The sequence below is a fragment of the Tamandua tetradactyla genome, chromosome 5, assembly GCF_023851605.1.
Source record: "Tamandua tetradactyla isolate mTamTet1 chromosome 5, mTamTet1.pri, whole genome shotgun sequence".
Lineage (NCBI taxonomy): Eukaryota > Metazoa > Chordata > Mammalia > Pilosa > Myrmecophagidae > Tamandua > Tamandua tetradactyla.
This window is the reverse complement of record NC_135331.1, coordinates 40,017,006-40,033,588: the sequence shown is the minus strand read 5'-3', so window position 1 is coordinate 40,033,588 and position 16,583 is coordinate 40,017,006. Positions and strand designations below refer to the sequence as shown.

At 36.5% G+C, this 16,583-nt stretch overlaps 1 pseudogene; it reads right to left on the bottom strand.

Annotated features, from left to right (window-relative positions):
* Window positions 1-710: 710 nt before the first annotated feature.
* Window positions 711-16,583, bottom strand: part of LOC143683063 (peptide chain release factor 1-like, mitochondrial) — a 74,042-nt pseudogene continuing 58,169 nt past the window's right edge.

The window sequence follows — 16,583 nt, the reverse complement described above, 5'->3', positions numbered from 1 at the left end:
ACAAGGTCACACCATCCAGTAAGTAACTGACTGAGTCAGGTCTCCATTCTAGATCTTTTTGTAGAGATGATGCAGCCATTCTGGGATCATGAGGGGAGTAGCTGACCTGATAGGCAGGAGAGAAAGCAGCTTGTCCTTATGTGACCATGTTGATGTGCCCTATCTCCCATCTCTGTGTTAAGTGTGTTAATATCCATATGTTTATTGTCTTCCATTACCTATGGCTTGAGACAAGACAGTGAATTACATAAGCGATGGCAATAGTGTGTGCTGTCTATTAGGATAAAGGAGTGCCAGGGTACTTTGAGAGATCACTTAGATCCATGTGATCTAATCTTGTATGAGTGTGTATATGTGTGTGTGTATGTGTGTGTGCATGTGCGTGCATGGTGATGGCCGCTGAAAGATTCCTGGAGGAAATAACATTTAAATAGAAACTTGAAAGACTGAATTGAACTTCGGGTACCTCCATCTGTGTGTTTGGGAAACTAATGATTTTCCCCTCCCAGGAATTTTGGCCTCAGTAATTTATTGTGATTTTTTAAAAATCTTGTTTGTTTTTTACTAATACATTGAGAATTTTGCAGAAATTATTTCTTTAGACTCTGCATGTTATTTTCAACTGTTAGTCCAAGTTTTTCAAGAGAATATTTGTGAGTATTTACACAAAACAATGTGACTTGCTCCCTTTTCATAAGCTAGAAAAGGCTTTAATTTTTTTTATAAATAATTTCTACTACACATTCATAATCAGCATAGTCCTTCAATGAGTGTATAAGACCATCTAGTACTTGCCTCGCATAAAAGTTTCAAGATCATGCAGGGACTTGTTTATTTTGTGATCTGTGACCTGGGTCTGTGAAAAATTATATGTCCTCCTTTTCTCTGATCCCCCTTTAGTTCCAACCTGAATCTCTCTTGCATTGTATGTTTTACTCGTTTCATCTTCTAGGCACATGCTGTAAAGTTTTGCATGCAACTTTTTAATAGCCATCTCCCTGTTTTTCAGTTGAGATCTCTTTTGTTGGCATTCAGAGACAACACATGAATTGTGCTACGCTAATTAAAGAGTTTTAATAGAAAACTCTTCTGTGTCTATTATTAAGGAACACTCCTTTTCTTTCTCATCTTTTTTTTTTCTTCTTCCTTTTGGCGGATGAACGATCGCGGCTGCGCTCTATCTGGTACTTCCGTGTTGCCCGCCAGCTACACCGGCTGGCTTGGTTTGATTCTCAAATCTTTAGGATTAATCACCAGATTAATTTCAGCCCGTTGAGGTAGTATTGCTACAGTCATGACGCTAGTACGGATGTAGGTTTGCTTCTTCGTGTCTGCCACTTTTTGTACTCGGTGCACACCTCCTTCAAATTCCATCTGCTTATTCTAGGCCTCTGAACCTGCAGCACTGGCAGAGGCACGTCTAAGGCCACCTCCGGGATCAAACTCACTTTCATCTGTTTCTTCTGAGGGAACCAAAAGTAAGATAATATGATGCGTCAACTGAGCTGGTCCTGTTTGACACAAAGTTACTTCATCATCTGCAAGTGTCCTTAAGCCATGGTTTCGTGGGGTAGCAAGCTCGCTGTCTCCCACAGTTCCGGCTCCTTCTCGCCAACCAGCTTGGCCAGGGCCCCCAGCGGAGGCCCCCTGACCTGCAGCTGGGCTCCGGACCCTGCGTGGGGCTCGAGGAAGATCCGTGGGAAAACAGCAACCCCCAGCTCCTCCCACCCCGGGCACACCCACGCCCTGCGGCGCGCGACGCGAGCCCCACTTTTGCGGTCTTGTCAGGCAAAGATTAGACTGAGTTGCCTGGGTCAAAGTGATGCAAGCTTGAAGATGCAACTTGGAAAAATCACCGAACATTTTGCTTATGCCTGACCTAATTTTTTGCTTTCATTAGTTTGCCTCAATTTTCTTCTAAGCTTGCTGTGTGAAGGGTTATAGTACACATTATTTGTTTCTTCTGTCTTTCCTTTGTAAAATCTTTGGCTTTCTTTGAGAGATTTCTTGTTGAGCTGGAATGGAAAAAAAGACAGAAGGCCTCTGAATTCATGAGTGATTTATTAATAAAGAAGAAATGTCCCGAGCAATTCAGAATTACACAAACAATGCCAATTGTAGGAAGACCACCTGTTCCATGATAGTCAGTTCCTGGAGATTTTAAACACACTTTCTTCCCAAGCTTAATTGCCACAGGATGAGGCAATCCTGTGCATCTTTTCAGAACCATTAATAACCTACTTCACCTGATTGCAGTAAGTGTTTTTTTTCCCCCTCCAGATTTGTCAAATGGTAAGTGCAAAGACTTTATGCACTGATAAACAACAAAATTGACCAAATTTAGCAGTAGGTTTCAGCTAAAGGCAATTTTTTCTTTCATTCTCCATCTAATTTGACAACTAATGGTTTTTGAAAAATTAAAGCTGGATCATTTCCCCAGCGCATTTACTGGATTTTGATTAGATCAAGCATGGTCTGTCTTCTGCTTTGTTTCGGGGAATAGTTCTTTGGGTGTATTTTATCCACTTCTCATAGATGTGTGTGATTCAATTGTCACCTCTTCTTCTTATGGAAATGCTGCCCTGCTCATTTATTCCAGTTAAAAAATTATTTCTAGTGTTACTATTTGATTTTTATGCTTTTGAGTAAGTCACCTAACCTCTCTGTGCTTGAGATTTATCATTATTTGTGAAATAATGAGAAAGCTAAATAGATAATGGGTTATATATTTTTTAGGCAAATAGCTTTAGGAAAAAAAATCATCAGGTCTGCAAAAATTCTGGAATTAGCCCATACTGACTAACTCTATTTTGCTTTGCAGCCGTTCATAGATTTCTTCCTGGAGGGCTCAGTAGAGCAACTTTCCCAGCCCCATCATTTTAGATCTAATTTATTAACATATTTAAAGGGGAAAAGCAAGAACAAAAGAGAAGCCTAAGGTGGTTCCTGTGTGGAGGGAACCCTGTGCTTTGTGATGATGTTGTGGGAATGAGGATGAAGTTTGTGGTCTGATGAAGGATGTGCCCGTTCAGGGGCACTTCTCACATCATGCCTTGTACTAGAGATACACAGCTATTGTCCCTCCACAGTGTGTACTTGGAGACCTGAGAACAAGGTCTCCTGTACCTTTTGTCTAGGGTAAGTTTTTATCAAGTGTTTAAACCATGGGCTCAAAACGATCTGGTCTTCATAAACGAAAAGGAAGAAACACAAACCGCGCAAAGTAGCAAATGAAAGGAAAAGCAAATGGTTGGTTGGCATTGTGTAGAAATACAGGTTGTCCGGGAAGCCCATAAGGTATGATAGTTTGGGAACAAAGCGTTTACATGCTGCAAAAAAGAATCTTGAGCGGTTTGCAGATGACTCCAAAGGAAATACTGATCTTCTATTTCAAAATGTGTTAAAGGCAGGAAAATAGCTGGAAAATCATTTGGACCTTTGATTTTGAGAGGAAAGATATACATAGAAAGAGGTGGAAGTTATCTAAATCCATATGACTTTTCAGTTTGCAAGGCTCTCCGTGCTCTGTTCCTGCTGCAACACTTGCTGACTGTGTGACCATGTGCAACCCTCTTTGTGTCTCAGTTTTTCTCATAAGCAAAATGGGGAAAATAATAGTGCCAGTCTCAGAAGATCTTTATGAGGATGAGACAAACTCATACCTGAAATATACTTAAAAAAAGTCTAATGGTAAGCACACATTGAAAATTAGCCATTATTATCATTATTCTTATAATTGGTATCATCATCATCATCATCATCGAGACAGGCAGTGTGGCACATTGTCTAAAAAGCACAGACTCGGAGTTTCCTTGATTGATCATATACTTGGATGTATCGGGAGGATGATGGTTTCTGATTCTGCATGGACCTGAACCGCATGGAAGCTTGTGTCTGAGACCTTCCCTGACCTCTTCCTAAGAATCTCTTCTTTTGACTTCAACTATACTTTTCTTGTAGTTGAGTGAAGTTGTTCTGCCGTAAACCACCATGAAACTTCAAAAAAAAAAAAAAACACTTATTGGAGAACTTGTGAGCTTACAGAACAATCATGCATAAAATACAGGATTCCCATATACCACCCTATTATTTACGCCTTGCATTGGTGTGGAACATTCATTACAACTGATGAAAGCACACTTTTTAAATTATGCTATTAACTACAGTCTGCAGGTTAACTTAGGGTTCACCGTGTAGTTCCATGGATTAAAGCAATTATTCTGCTACCATATATGCAACCTAGTATTTTCCCTTTCAGCCACATTCGGATATATGTTCCAGGGCTGTTAATCCCACTCACGAGGCTGTGCACACGAGGCTTTTGATATTCTTCATGTTGGCTAGTGAACGAGTCTTTTTTTTTTTTTTTTTTTTTCAATTCTCTTTTTTTTTATTAATTAAAAAAGAATTAACAAAACAATTAGAAATCATTCCATTCTACATGTACAATCAGTAATTCTTAATAACATCACATAGTTGCATATTCATCATTTCTTAGTACATTTGCATCGATTTAGAAAAAGAAATAAAAAGACAACAGAATAAGAATTAAAACATTAATAGAAAGAAAAAAAAAACCCTATGCAGCTTCATTCAGTGTTTTAACATAATTGCATTACAATTGGGTAGTATTGTGCTGTCCATTTCTGAGTTTTTATATCCAGTCCCGTTGTACAGTCTGTATCCCGTGAACAAGTCTTTTCGTAACTGGCTGAGACGCTTCTACAACCACTTCCAAGAAAGACATTGACTCAAAAGGTCTCCTACAGAAGATCATTCTACCCCATTTGACAGAGCCTTTTAGTGTAGATGACCTATGGAGTCCACAAACTTTGGACGTGGATTGTCTGGGTTTGAAATCGGCAAGTTTCTTCAAGTCTCTAGGTCTCTTGGTTTCTATTTACAAACTCACAAACTCACCACGTCATAGCATTGTTAGAAGAATTAAGTGAGTTAGTATATAAAAATGGTATGCAACTGTGTCTGGGTCACTATGGTATTATTATTCTTATTATTTTGACCCCTTCTATCCCCTCAGCCATACTGTTTTTTTTTTTTTTCATTCTGTTTCTCACTGCATTGAATTCTCATGCTTGAAGTTCATTGCCCTTTGTGCCCACCTCTTCAGCCAGGCTTTCCCTGAAAAACCCCTCTATTTTACTCCACACCCACGGATGTTCTCTATCTCAATTCCTGTTTCATTTCTTTTCAGCACTTTTGTGCCTGTATTGTTTCCATGTTTATCTGCTTCCCAGCTCTGCCAGAAAATAAACTACGTGTCTTGTTTGTTACTGTATTCTAGGGCCAAGTTCAAGCTCTGGCAGATGGTAGGCATTCAAAACTACTTGCCAAGAAAGTGGGCACTGTTGGGACAGGGTCTAAAGTGATTTGGAGATCATAAGGATCATTTCTGTCCTTAGAGGCAGTCTCAAGTAGGGCTCCTCTCAGAACCGAGACTGTCTTGGGTAAACTTTATTTGTAAGCTCTCTGCACTAGAATCATTGGTTGCGGTGGTGATGGGAATGGGGCTCATGAAAACTCGGATTCCCTGCCTCACCCTAGCTCTGCAATGTTACAATCTTTGATAGTGGGGTCTCGGAATCGGCGTTTTAGGATGTGCGCTGGGTGATTCCAAAACATGCCAGAGTTTTAGACTGAGGATTGGAATCCTTTGGGTGCTTTGTTCCCGAGCCCAGGAGGCTTCCCTAAAGGTGTTAAATACTTATTAACACTGTTGTGTGGGAGCTGCAGTGGCGAGATTGCTGCGTGGGAGCCAAGCACTCATGAGCGCATGTATAGGAACCTCTGCCTGTTCTTGAAAGTTCATTTCTTGGCAGATAATGAGAGTCTTCACGCAGCACTTGTGCAGAGTGAGGACAAATTTGGAGTAATGCAGTGCAAATTGTAGGAAATTAGAACATTAGCAATGAAAGAGATTTAATGAGTATGGGAATGAGATTTGTCTGGCAAAAAATGTAAAATTTGGGGAAAGAAGGTGAATTATGGTAAAATATGCAAAGGCTAATGACCTAGAGTAGAACCCTGCCCTCTCTTTAAAAAAATAATACGTTTGAGAGAATGTATTGGGATGTGTACGTCAGAATAACACCTATAAATAATGAAATGTTCTGTGGATTTTTACCAATTGTATTTTAGTGCTGGTGTCAGGGGCAATAGATAATACTTACGGGTGGTAGTATTAGAGTAAATAAAGCCTTTACCACCCTCTGAGTTTTTTCTTCTTGCATGTGTAAAGAATTCTCCTCATCTATTTCATCTTCACATAGTAGGGGTGAACTATTAATTGATCTTTTTTTTCCATGCCATCATGAATTTTAACTCTTTCCCACTCCCATCCATTTCAACCTCTTCAAGTCCATTCCTCTTTTCAAGTATCCCTGAGGTAGAAAAATAAGGCATGACTCTGTATCTTCATCAACTTAATGTCTCACGACAAACATGTAGTCTGGTATTTAATGATCTCAAAAATTCTTAGTTTCAGCTTTAATCTGTCAAATACCTCATTAATATTTTAAACAACATCATGGAGATGTCATTTTATGTATTTTGTTTTACTCTCATTTCCCACGAAGTAGAAAGACATAGTATGAGAAAGTGTTCTTGTGAGGTCTTCATTTAAAATAATATGAAATACAAGCATTCATCAATAGACATGTTAAAACAAAGTTGGGAAGTATGCCTTCCTCTCACTGAATTGCTTATGGTTTGCATATTTTATTTCTCACTCTATAAACCTAACCATGGGCTTTGGCAATCACTCAAAGCATCTGCATTTTAAAGATAGAGGGAAGAGGTTGTAGTCCGAGCTATTTCCAATGCCAGGGATGAGAATGCCGTGTGTGGAGTTCATAGAAATCGTTCTCGTAATTGTTTCTATGTTAGATTTGCCATAATAATTTAGACTGGCAAAGAAACAAAAACAATTTCATTGGGAATTGAGTGTATGTGACTTTAAAAGTTTTTGGCGTGGGGCCAGCCTGTCACCAGTAGGCTGTCTGCTTTGGGCAGCGATTGGCAACCTCTTTCCCAGGTTTTCCAGTGGATGCAGTTTCAAACAGTAGGAGAGTGACCTCTCTGTATTCAGAACACCAAACAATCCCGTTTCCAAACAGATTCCTGCCTCTTTAAGCTTGCCTAGAAAGACTGTTTCTCTGTACCCTCCTCTAGAGAAATGGAACTATCTTAATCACTTCTAACAATAGCTGAGTATTTAAAACATCATGTAATAAAATATCTAACTAGTTGTGTTTCGGAACCTCCTCCATTCAAATTAAATAAGCATCTCTATGCTAAGACAATCCATTACATCATAGCATTTGTCAGAAAACCAGCTTTAATAGCCAACTATTGTTCCTCTGTGAAATATTACTCTCCTAGTGGTACACATGCTTCCTCTGGGAATCAATATCTTCACCTTAATAATACCTGCAGCTCTGAGATCAAAGCCAAAGGGATTGCTATTGCAGAGATGTTAGCTCTGTTTGAGAGAAGTTGCTTTTATTTGTAAAATGGGTTTCTTGCCCTCTCCCCTCTTCCCCTTTGAATTTACTCCAGTCGACAGAATTACCCACAGGTTTTAGTTTTGGAAGTCTGGGCGTGCTGGAAGTGTTACCTTGCTTCTGAAGCACACCTGAGGATGCTGTGGGTTCCTGGCTGTCATCATTTGTGAGTGGGCACAGGAAAACCCCCGTGTTTAGTATAATCAGATTAAGCACAGCCTTCCATTGTAATCCTCTGACTGCAACTGAAAACATTTCTTTGCATAGATTTTTCTGTTGGATGCAATCTCAATCCGCAGTTAGTTTTTTGCTATGATGTTAATGTTAGATATGAATTATAGTTTTTCATTCATGATATAAGTGCCCATGAACTTTTCAACAAGAATAGGATGTTAAGCTTTTGGATTTCTTCCAGTTCCAGGTTAGATAATTACTAATCACCCTGTGCAAAATTTATCTCTTTATTTATGATGATCATTTCTCCCCTGTCCCATTGTTTCCTTTTAAAAAGTGACAAAACTCAGCCTATAGTTTTATAGTTTGAACTTGGAGGGCATATAAAAATAGTAGACACTTCAGCTATTTTTTGTAATTAATAGATACACAAAAAGAACATCATATCTATCCTATATATGTATCTATAGCGATAATTTTGTTATTCAAATGGTAAATATAGACTGAGGATTTAATTCTTAAAATAGTTTTCTTTTTTTCTGATCTAGGTAAGAACCTCATTAAGTAATCATAGAGAATAACTTTACAAAAATTCATTCCTGATTGTTGGTTATTTTTACTGCCAAAGCAGCAGGACAAAACAGAAAAAGGAAGAGATTATGAATTTCAGATTTACTTATTTAAAAATTCTAAATTCTCAAAGTTTCGTGTTTCCAAACTATTCTTCTAAGCAGAACAAATCATGACCTTTTGGTTTTGCATTTAAATATATACATATATATGTATATGTATACATTTTTCTTAGAATGTAAAAACCTATAATCCTTGCAATAAATTAATTTCCACTGGTGTATGTATAATTTCTATATTTACAATGATTTGCCCTGGCCATTTAAAAAGGAAATTCATAGCCATCCATTACAGTCATCTTATTATTCTAAGTTTCCTAAAAATAGTTTAAAAGCAATTTAGAAAATAATGGAATATATGTTGTTTACTCTGGGTAGAGTGCTAGAAATAATGAGAGTCTCAGAAAATAATATTAACGTATTTGATATTCAAGAGAAGGAGATGCAGTGTTGGAAAACAATAATGCAAAAAAAAAAAGACTTAGGAGATAATGAAGAACAGTTTAAACAAAGGACATTAGCTCTATTGCCTACTGAAACAAAACGACATAACGACCGTGACATTTTGCCCTTTATTGGAAAAAGTTAGGGGCAACTAAAATACTGGCAACATACATAATTGCAAGATATAAAAACTCCTTCATGAAAATTGGAAAAATGAATACAGGGCTACAGGCATCAACTTAAAAAAAAAAAGAGAGAGATAATGAGGGCTACATGGGGGTGGAATGCAAATATAATGAATTTGAAGAGATGGTGGTTTTTATTTGTGTTAATTTCTATCAGTTTGCTTTTTCTAAAATAGAAGGATTTGTATAACATGAGAGATACTTCATATCGTAATATCTTATGCTGTAATTGGATAGGATGCGAATAGATTTTCGAATGAACTAATTTCTATTCAGGGGATATCCTAAATACCTTTCTGTGTACTTTTGACCTAGGTAGAAGAGCTGAAACTCTTTTTTCTATTTTTTGGAGGTTTTAAAATAATAATTATAAAACGATAAGTCGGCAAAAAGAGTTTCATAAAAGGAATGAGAAACACCTGGATATTTTACTGTCAGTTACTGTACACAACCAACCACCACTCAATTTTAGAATTTAAGGTGGAAGATTAGATTTTGGCTGTCCCAGGTGAGCAGGGTGGAGGGGTATTTTCAGTCTGATGTGAAGCACATAAAAAAGAGGTCCTTAGGGGAAGAAAAACATAAAGGGCTTGAGGAAGAGAAAACCAAAATGGGATATAAAAAAGACAGGGTAAATATGGGGAAAGGGAAATGGTCAAAGGAATGCAAGCCCAAGCAGTAACCTCACCTCAATATTGAACAAATGGTTTACTTAATTGGAATCAGCGTAGTGATTCTATTATGCTCATATCAGGTAATCGAATACACTATGGTAAATGAACTGAACGGAAAACTTCTTGGTAACTTACCCTACACGGCCATAGGACACCAAGAGTCTTTGCACTGCTTAGCCTGTTTCACCATTCCCCATCAGTCCGGGAGGAAGAGATGTGCTAGGTGAGGTTATCTCATTTAGCCAGGGACTGGTGTTTTATTAGGATTCAGTGGTATTAGTTAGCTGTTTGAACATGACAAACTCCTCAGGAAGGTTCTTAAACTTGTAATTAAAAAGGGATTGTCTAGAGAACACTCAAACGGTTCCGTGGAAAATCTCTTAACTCCATTTACTAAATATGAAATCAAATACTGCGATTAATTATAGACTGTGCCAAGGTGGCCTGTTCTCTGACCACATTATCACTCCTTGCTCTGGGAACTGGTAATTGTTTTCTTGGAATGGCTAAATTATTGTCGTATTCTGCTGTCTCCATCAGCTGTTTTCATACTCCCTCACTTCCTTTGGTCCTCGTTTGCCCTCCTCTGGGTTTTTAGTTTGGGTTTCACAGCTCCCCAGTCCTTTAGATTAAAGTTCAATGACTGAAGTGTGGTTGCCTTCAGTGTGAATCTTTACGAGTTTGTTTCCTTCTCTTCCCTTGGTAGAATTTTTTTTTCCCCTCCTTACAGAATGTCTCTGTCATGCCACTGTCCACTCTGGGCATTTATTACTCTGCTGTTTCAAGCCTCCTGCACTCCAGCTTTTCTTGCCCGCCCTCATCTTGGGGTTTTACATTGAGTTGGGCCAACAGTTTAGGGCTTACCTCTGTTGAGTGACCCACTGCATGTGCCCTCTCTTCACGCACAATATTTCCTTGTGGTTTGGGGTGGGGAGCACTTACATCATGGGGATTCAAGCTGTTTGATTGTTTCTGTTTAAAATGGATGGTCCTCAAGCTATCAGATTGACTTGGGAGCTAAGTACCCTTCACTGATATTATTGGCCGCTTCTTCTTAGTTCTCCTTCCTTTCTTCTGTGGTGTCAAGGTCTCTCTGCTTTCCGTGGGAGGTTTAGCCACGAAAGTCTGGTTGCTTGAAGGACCACAGGGACAGCTATGTTGTTTCTCTGACCCAGGAAGCCAGATGAGTACTGTCTCAATGACACTTCGTTTATTGCCTATGTGATCCAAGGTACTTAACTCGTGTGGACCTCAGTTTCCTCCTCTGCAATGTATGCCTAATAATCTCACCTACGGCACAAAGTTGCAATGACTGGTGTGAGGATGAAATGAGTTGGTGCCTTATGTCTCGAGGACAGTTTTTGACATATTGCAAGTGCCATGGAAGCTTTGCTGGTCTTACTATTCTCTCAATAGCAGATGTGTTTGTATAAGGGGAGTGCCTGATTGTTGGGTTGCCGGACTGGAGGAGGAAATTTTAATCGCTTTGTGCTCGTAATACATATTCCATCTTGAAGGAATAAACAATTTAGCTGTGCAGAAAAATTACTTTGCAGTGGCATCATTAGGTTGTGAAATGTGTGCTTTTGAAACAATGAAATTATGTGACTAGAAATGACTTACACTTCACCCCAAAACTATAGAATATAACCTTTTATGAAGAAAGGTGTACCACCTTGATTATTATGCTTGGGTGTTGAACATTTCACAAAATGGCTTACTCAAGATCTAGGATTCTTAGCGGAGAGTTCAGTTTTAATGGTGTCTCTCTTCAAAAGGGAACTACTGCGTACAATAGAACTGGAATCGTATGATGAGCCAGTGAATCGTTTTTCTTTTTAAATTTGTGTGCTCATATGATAACATAAGAAAGAGAATAGGAATGTTGAAAGCTGTTAATCAAAGTGTCATTTATTGTATGAATTTGACTTTCCCTTTCAAGTTTTTAAATATTTTGGAGAGAAGTGCCAAAGCCATCCTGAGTTTTTTTTTTCAAAGCGTCACTTTTGAAAATTATGGAACAATGAACAGATTTGTTCCTAAATAACCTTTTTGTGGGTGGTAGAGGAGAAGGTAAAAATCATATTTGTTCTGCCTTTAGTGAACATTTAACTTCAGAGAACAACAATGGTTTTTAATTTTCAAATTATGAAAGTTTCTAGGTTTCTTACTTTATGTTAGAAGAGTATAAGCTATTTTGTTAATTATGGTTAGTTGACATATACCATGTTGAACTATCAATGATAGTTGTAGTTTTATATGTTAATTATATATCATATGGTTTTCTATATTCTCTCTGAGATATTTGAAAGCAAGATGCTTTAAATGATAAAGGAATATTAAATAAATGATCCATATTTTTTCTTAAAAACAACAGATTTGTAATTTAAAATTCTTTGTTCATCTTTCTATTTTTATTTTTGAAGAGCAATAATAAATTGTAGACATTTTTTACGTCTTCACAGGATCAAAAATGGCTTTATAACATCCAATGAAGTCTATGTATTTCCAATGAGAAGGTAGAAGTTGTTTCTATATTGGAGTGTCAATATTATTCTCAAACACCCGAGAACATTTTTCTGGTGATTCCCTCTCTCTCTTTTCCTCCGTCTCTTCCTCTCTTTCCCCTCCATCCTTCCCCTCTCCTTCCCTCCCTTCTCCTCTTCTCTCCCTTCTTCTTTCTTTTTTGCACAATGGCAATAATCTATTTGACTTTTAAAAGGGTAGCATAATCTTTAAAAATGTTAAATAATTCAAGTAGCATAAGTCTGTCCTCCATATAGACACTGAAGAAAGATTTTTTTTACGTAACTAATAATACAATCCCTCAGGTAGACAGAGTAAAAACTTTAATATTTTTTGTTATGAAAATAAAGAGCCATTAGTAAAACTCAGATTTGTGAACATGTTTGTAATAGTTTCCCAAATAAATGTCTCTCTGAAAGAATACACCATTTTAGGCTAATATTTTCAGAGAAACAATTTTTCAGTTTTAGGGGACATGATTTCACTTTGGCAATAAGGAGGCATAGCAATTCATAACTCTATCATATTGCAAATATTTTGAAATTTAAAGACAATTTTACGTGACGCAGCTTAAAATTAAGCCCATACCACACTTTCTTAGTAATAAAGCAATTTATTTATTATGAAAAGACAACTGAAGTAATTTTCGATTGAAACAGCAAATGGACTTAAGAACTTATTACTAAGTATTCATATTATTTGATTACTATTTCAGTAATAGTATTTTTTGATTATTGCCTAAATAATGTAGATACACTTTTCCAATAGATTGTAATTTTAATTTTACCTGATAAAATGAAAATGAATGGTGGTCACCAGAAAACAGCTATCTAATGCAGCTAGAAATTCGCCTGCCAGGGTTGCTGAGATACGTCATACCTTTGTTTTTTTTTTTCCTTGTGACCACACGAGGAAAAGTCCAAGTGTGTGATCATGTTTAATTTGAACTACAGAAAAGAGTAAATCATTAATTAGTTTAAAGATCCACATAAGGATTGATTACTTTTGTTCAATTTGATATTATGACCATTTGATATTGGAAGATGGGAAATTGAGAGAAAACAATTTAAATAATCTTTTAGTCAAAAATAAAGCTCTATTGCTAATGCGAAGTAGAGAACTAAACATTGCAGTAGATAACAAGGCATATGTTCAATCTTTTAAATATTTCTGAAAGTGCATTGAGTAATAACTAGTAGGTGAAAATAGGACATTTACGTCTAAATCTGTCATTATCTGAAAGGACTAGGATCATATTATTATTTATTTTTATTATTATGTTAGAAAAGTAGACTGGACGATCTAAAATTTATACAATATATCCATTTCCAGTATAAATGTGGAAATTTAAAGTATCAGGGCAGTCACAAATGCAGTTACATATGTTTTGTTTACATAGCAAAGCAAAGTACATTTTCCACTCCTTGGTTGTAAACGTGGGTTGTAGAGGTGAGCAACACCAATATTGCTTAGATTGGGTGTAGAAATTGATTGCTATTAAACAATGCTTCAGTGTGCAAACTAAAATGTGTGTCAAAGGACCGCATCAAAGGCTGTCTGTCTGTCATTAAAAGACATCAAAGGGCAGGATCCCTGAAGCCTTTAAGTTTCACGGCAGGTGCCTCATAGAGATGTCAGGTCATGGTGGGAAGCCAGGAGAAGACACCATCGAAACTCAGTTGTCTTTGGTTCCTTTCATCTATTTGGGAACATGGGCATCTTGTGTTAGAAAAAGTTTTTGCAGTGATTTGAATACTGGACATCAAGCCTCTCTGATTTCAGCTGCTCTCAGCATGGAGGCTGCCGTCGTGGTCTCTCCCGGTGGACACATCTGGGGAAGAGAAAAATGATCCCTGTGATAATGTCATTGAGTATATATGAAGCATGTAGCTATAAGCTTTTTTTTTTGCTAGTCTTGGGGCGTAACACATGGCCATTTTTAGTATACTTGGGGAATTCAGGTTAACTTTGGAGAAGGACCATTTCCAAATTTTAAAGCAGGACTCTAATCTTCTTAGCATGGGGTTAAAGAATTTTCTACAGAACAGAATAATGAAATTTCTATTTAAGCAATGTAGCACAATAAATCCCCCTTCTTCTGGATAAAGTCAGCTTATATAATTATTTTCTTAATGAGATATTACAAAAGCCTATATGGAGAGTAATATCTTTACAATCAATTTAGGAGACAACGATGGCTAATTTTTAGCTGATTAAAGGAATCCATGAATTGCACATGAAAACAAATACTTACGGTCTTAGATTACTTAGATTTTTTTTTTTTACAATTTATTTTCCATCCCTAATCTGCACCAGCCCAGGGTCCGTTAATTTAATTTTGCTTAACAAGTGTATCCTTTAAATTGTCATAAGCCTAAAACATATCTCGGTTGTTTATTCTACTTTATTAAGGCCAAACAAAATTTTCACAGGAACTAACAAATGATCATGAGCTCTGAAGGTTTTTCTTTGCTAATGAATTAATATATTTAAAGAATACAGTTAAAATAATTTTGTATTGCTTTGATCATTCACTTACATGTCATTAAGTGGTCTAAGCATTTTATTGTGAAAAGGCTTTGATTACAAATTAGACCAAAAAACATATTTCACACAGAAGATCCCCATATATATTGTATTTTATTTCAGATGTACATGACACAACCTTAATATTAGAGCCAGATGATTAAAAGAACATTACCTGAGCCATGAGAGTCACTGAATGAGCTATGCTAAATTGGTTGTTTTCTGTTTTGTGATTAATTGTGCTTCTAAACCATATTTTAGTGTGCTTTGTTTTTCTGTCCCCAGTCATCCCATATTATTAAAGAGAAATTCTGCATATCTCTCCTGGAGTCCAATTAAGGATTTGCATCATGACTAGATTTTTCACTTTAATTACTGTATATAAAGTAGGTTTTGACTTATTTCCATATTTATCAAACTATGCAGAAGAAGCAAAATTCATCAAATAAACAGATATCTGTGGCTATAATTGCAGCCTGCATTGAGCATGTAGAAAGAAAATATGAGGGTCCAAATTTCATTATGTAGAACATAATAAACATCTGAATAATTAAACTGTGTGTAAATCACGGGCTTGGCAATAGTAAGAAAAGGAGACACCTTCATTTGATCCAAAATAATTTAAAATATATTTCTAAAAATACATTCTAAATATTAAACAATAAGTTGGAAAAACTCACATATGTGAAAAATATAACATTGGATAGTGTGCAATAAAAATATTTTTTTATTAGTTATAATATGCGATGAAATTTCTGCATGCATGAATCTCCAAAAGTCTTTTTCCTAGCAAATGGGAGAATAAAACTGAGAAGACATTAATATTAGCAAATTATTTTGATGGTTTTTCTTTGTACTTATGCTGTAAGCAATTAACATTGAGGAAATGACCCACCAATTTCTAGGAGTGAGAAAAAAACTTCTGGTTTCTAGACATAAATATTGTAAGGCTCCAGATAATTATCCTACTTACAAATGTTAAGTCATACTTCTTATTATGTGTGACTAATTGTGTATTAAAGAATTTGTAACAAAATAAATATAGGGGATATTTTAAAAATTACATTAGAAATTTTATGATGGGAAATATATTATCAGGATAAAGATAGTAGCAATTTATCAAAAGTGGGACACACAGGACTTTTAATTTTAAGCATGATTCTTTCATGTTTAAGACATTCAGAAAAAATAGTTCAAGGGGTTTTAACTTTGCTTATTCAATTAGAAAAACTTAAATAGTCTCTTGTGCCAAAAATGAATTGGATTTATTAATTTTAAAATTTTCAAAAGGACATTTTTAATGTAAGTTTTTACCATAGCTAAGTCTCTGACAAGGAAAGTTTAATTCTGGTTATTGTAAGGTTTCAAAGGGCTTCAAATTAATTTATCTGCTAAGCCCTGCTGTGAATCGAGCTTGGTTACTTTTGAATTAGATATTAAGGCAGATAAAGTAGTGAGCCTGTTTGGCTTCCATGGCGTGAAGATTTATCATATTTTTATTTCCAGAAGCTCCCAGAAATGGGAATGTCTAGAAAGTAGCATCCGCTTAATGTTTTCTGAAGCTGTTATTTCTCTTTCTCAACTGATACCAAAAATTTCTTCTCACTTTCAAGTATATTGGAAAATACAAGAACATAGCCTTTTTTCATTTGTTTGTTTGTTCAACATGGACAGGCACCGGGAATCGAACCCCCTCCGGCATGGCAGGTGAGAATGCTGCCACTGGAAGGTAGCCTTTTTAAGGTAACTACAGCTGATCAAATCAAAGCCACTATGTTATAGCCTTTGAAGTAAGTTGAATATGTCTCAATATGCAGTGCACAGAAGAATTAATGCACAATGCACACAATTGGTTATGGAAGTGTAGTGTGTGTTTATATTTGAGGGGGATTTGAATTTGCTCAA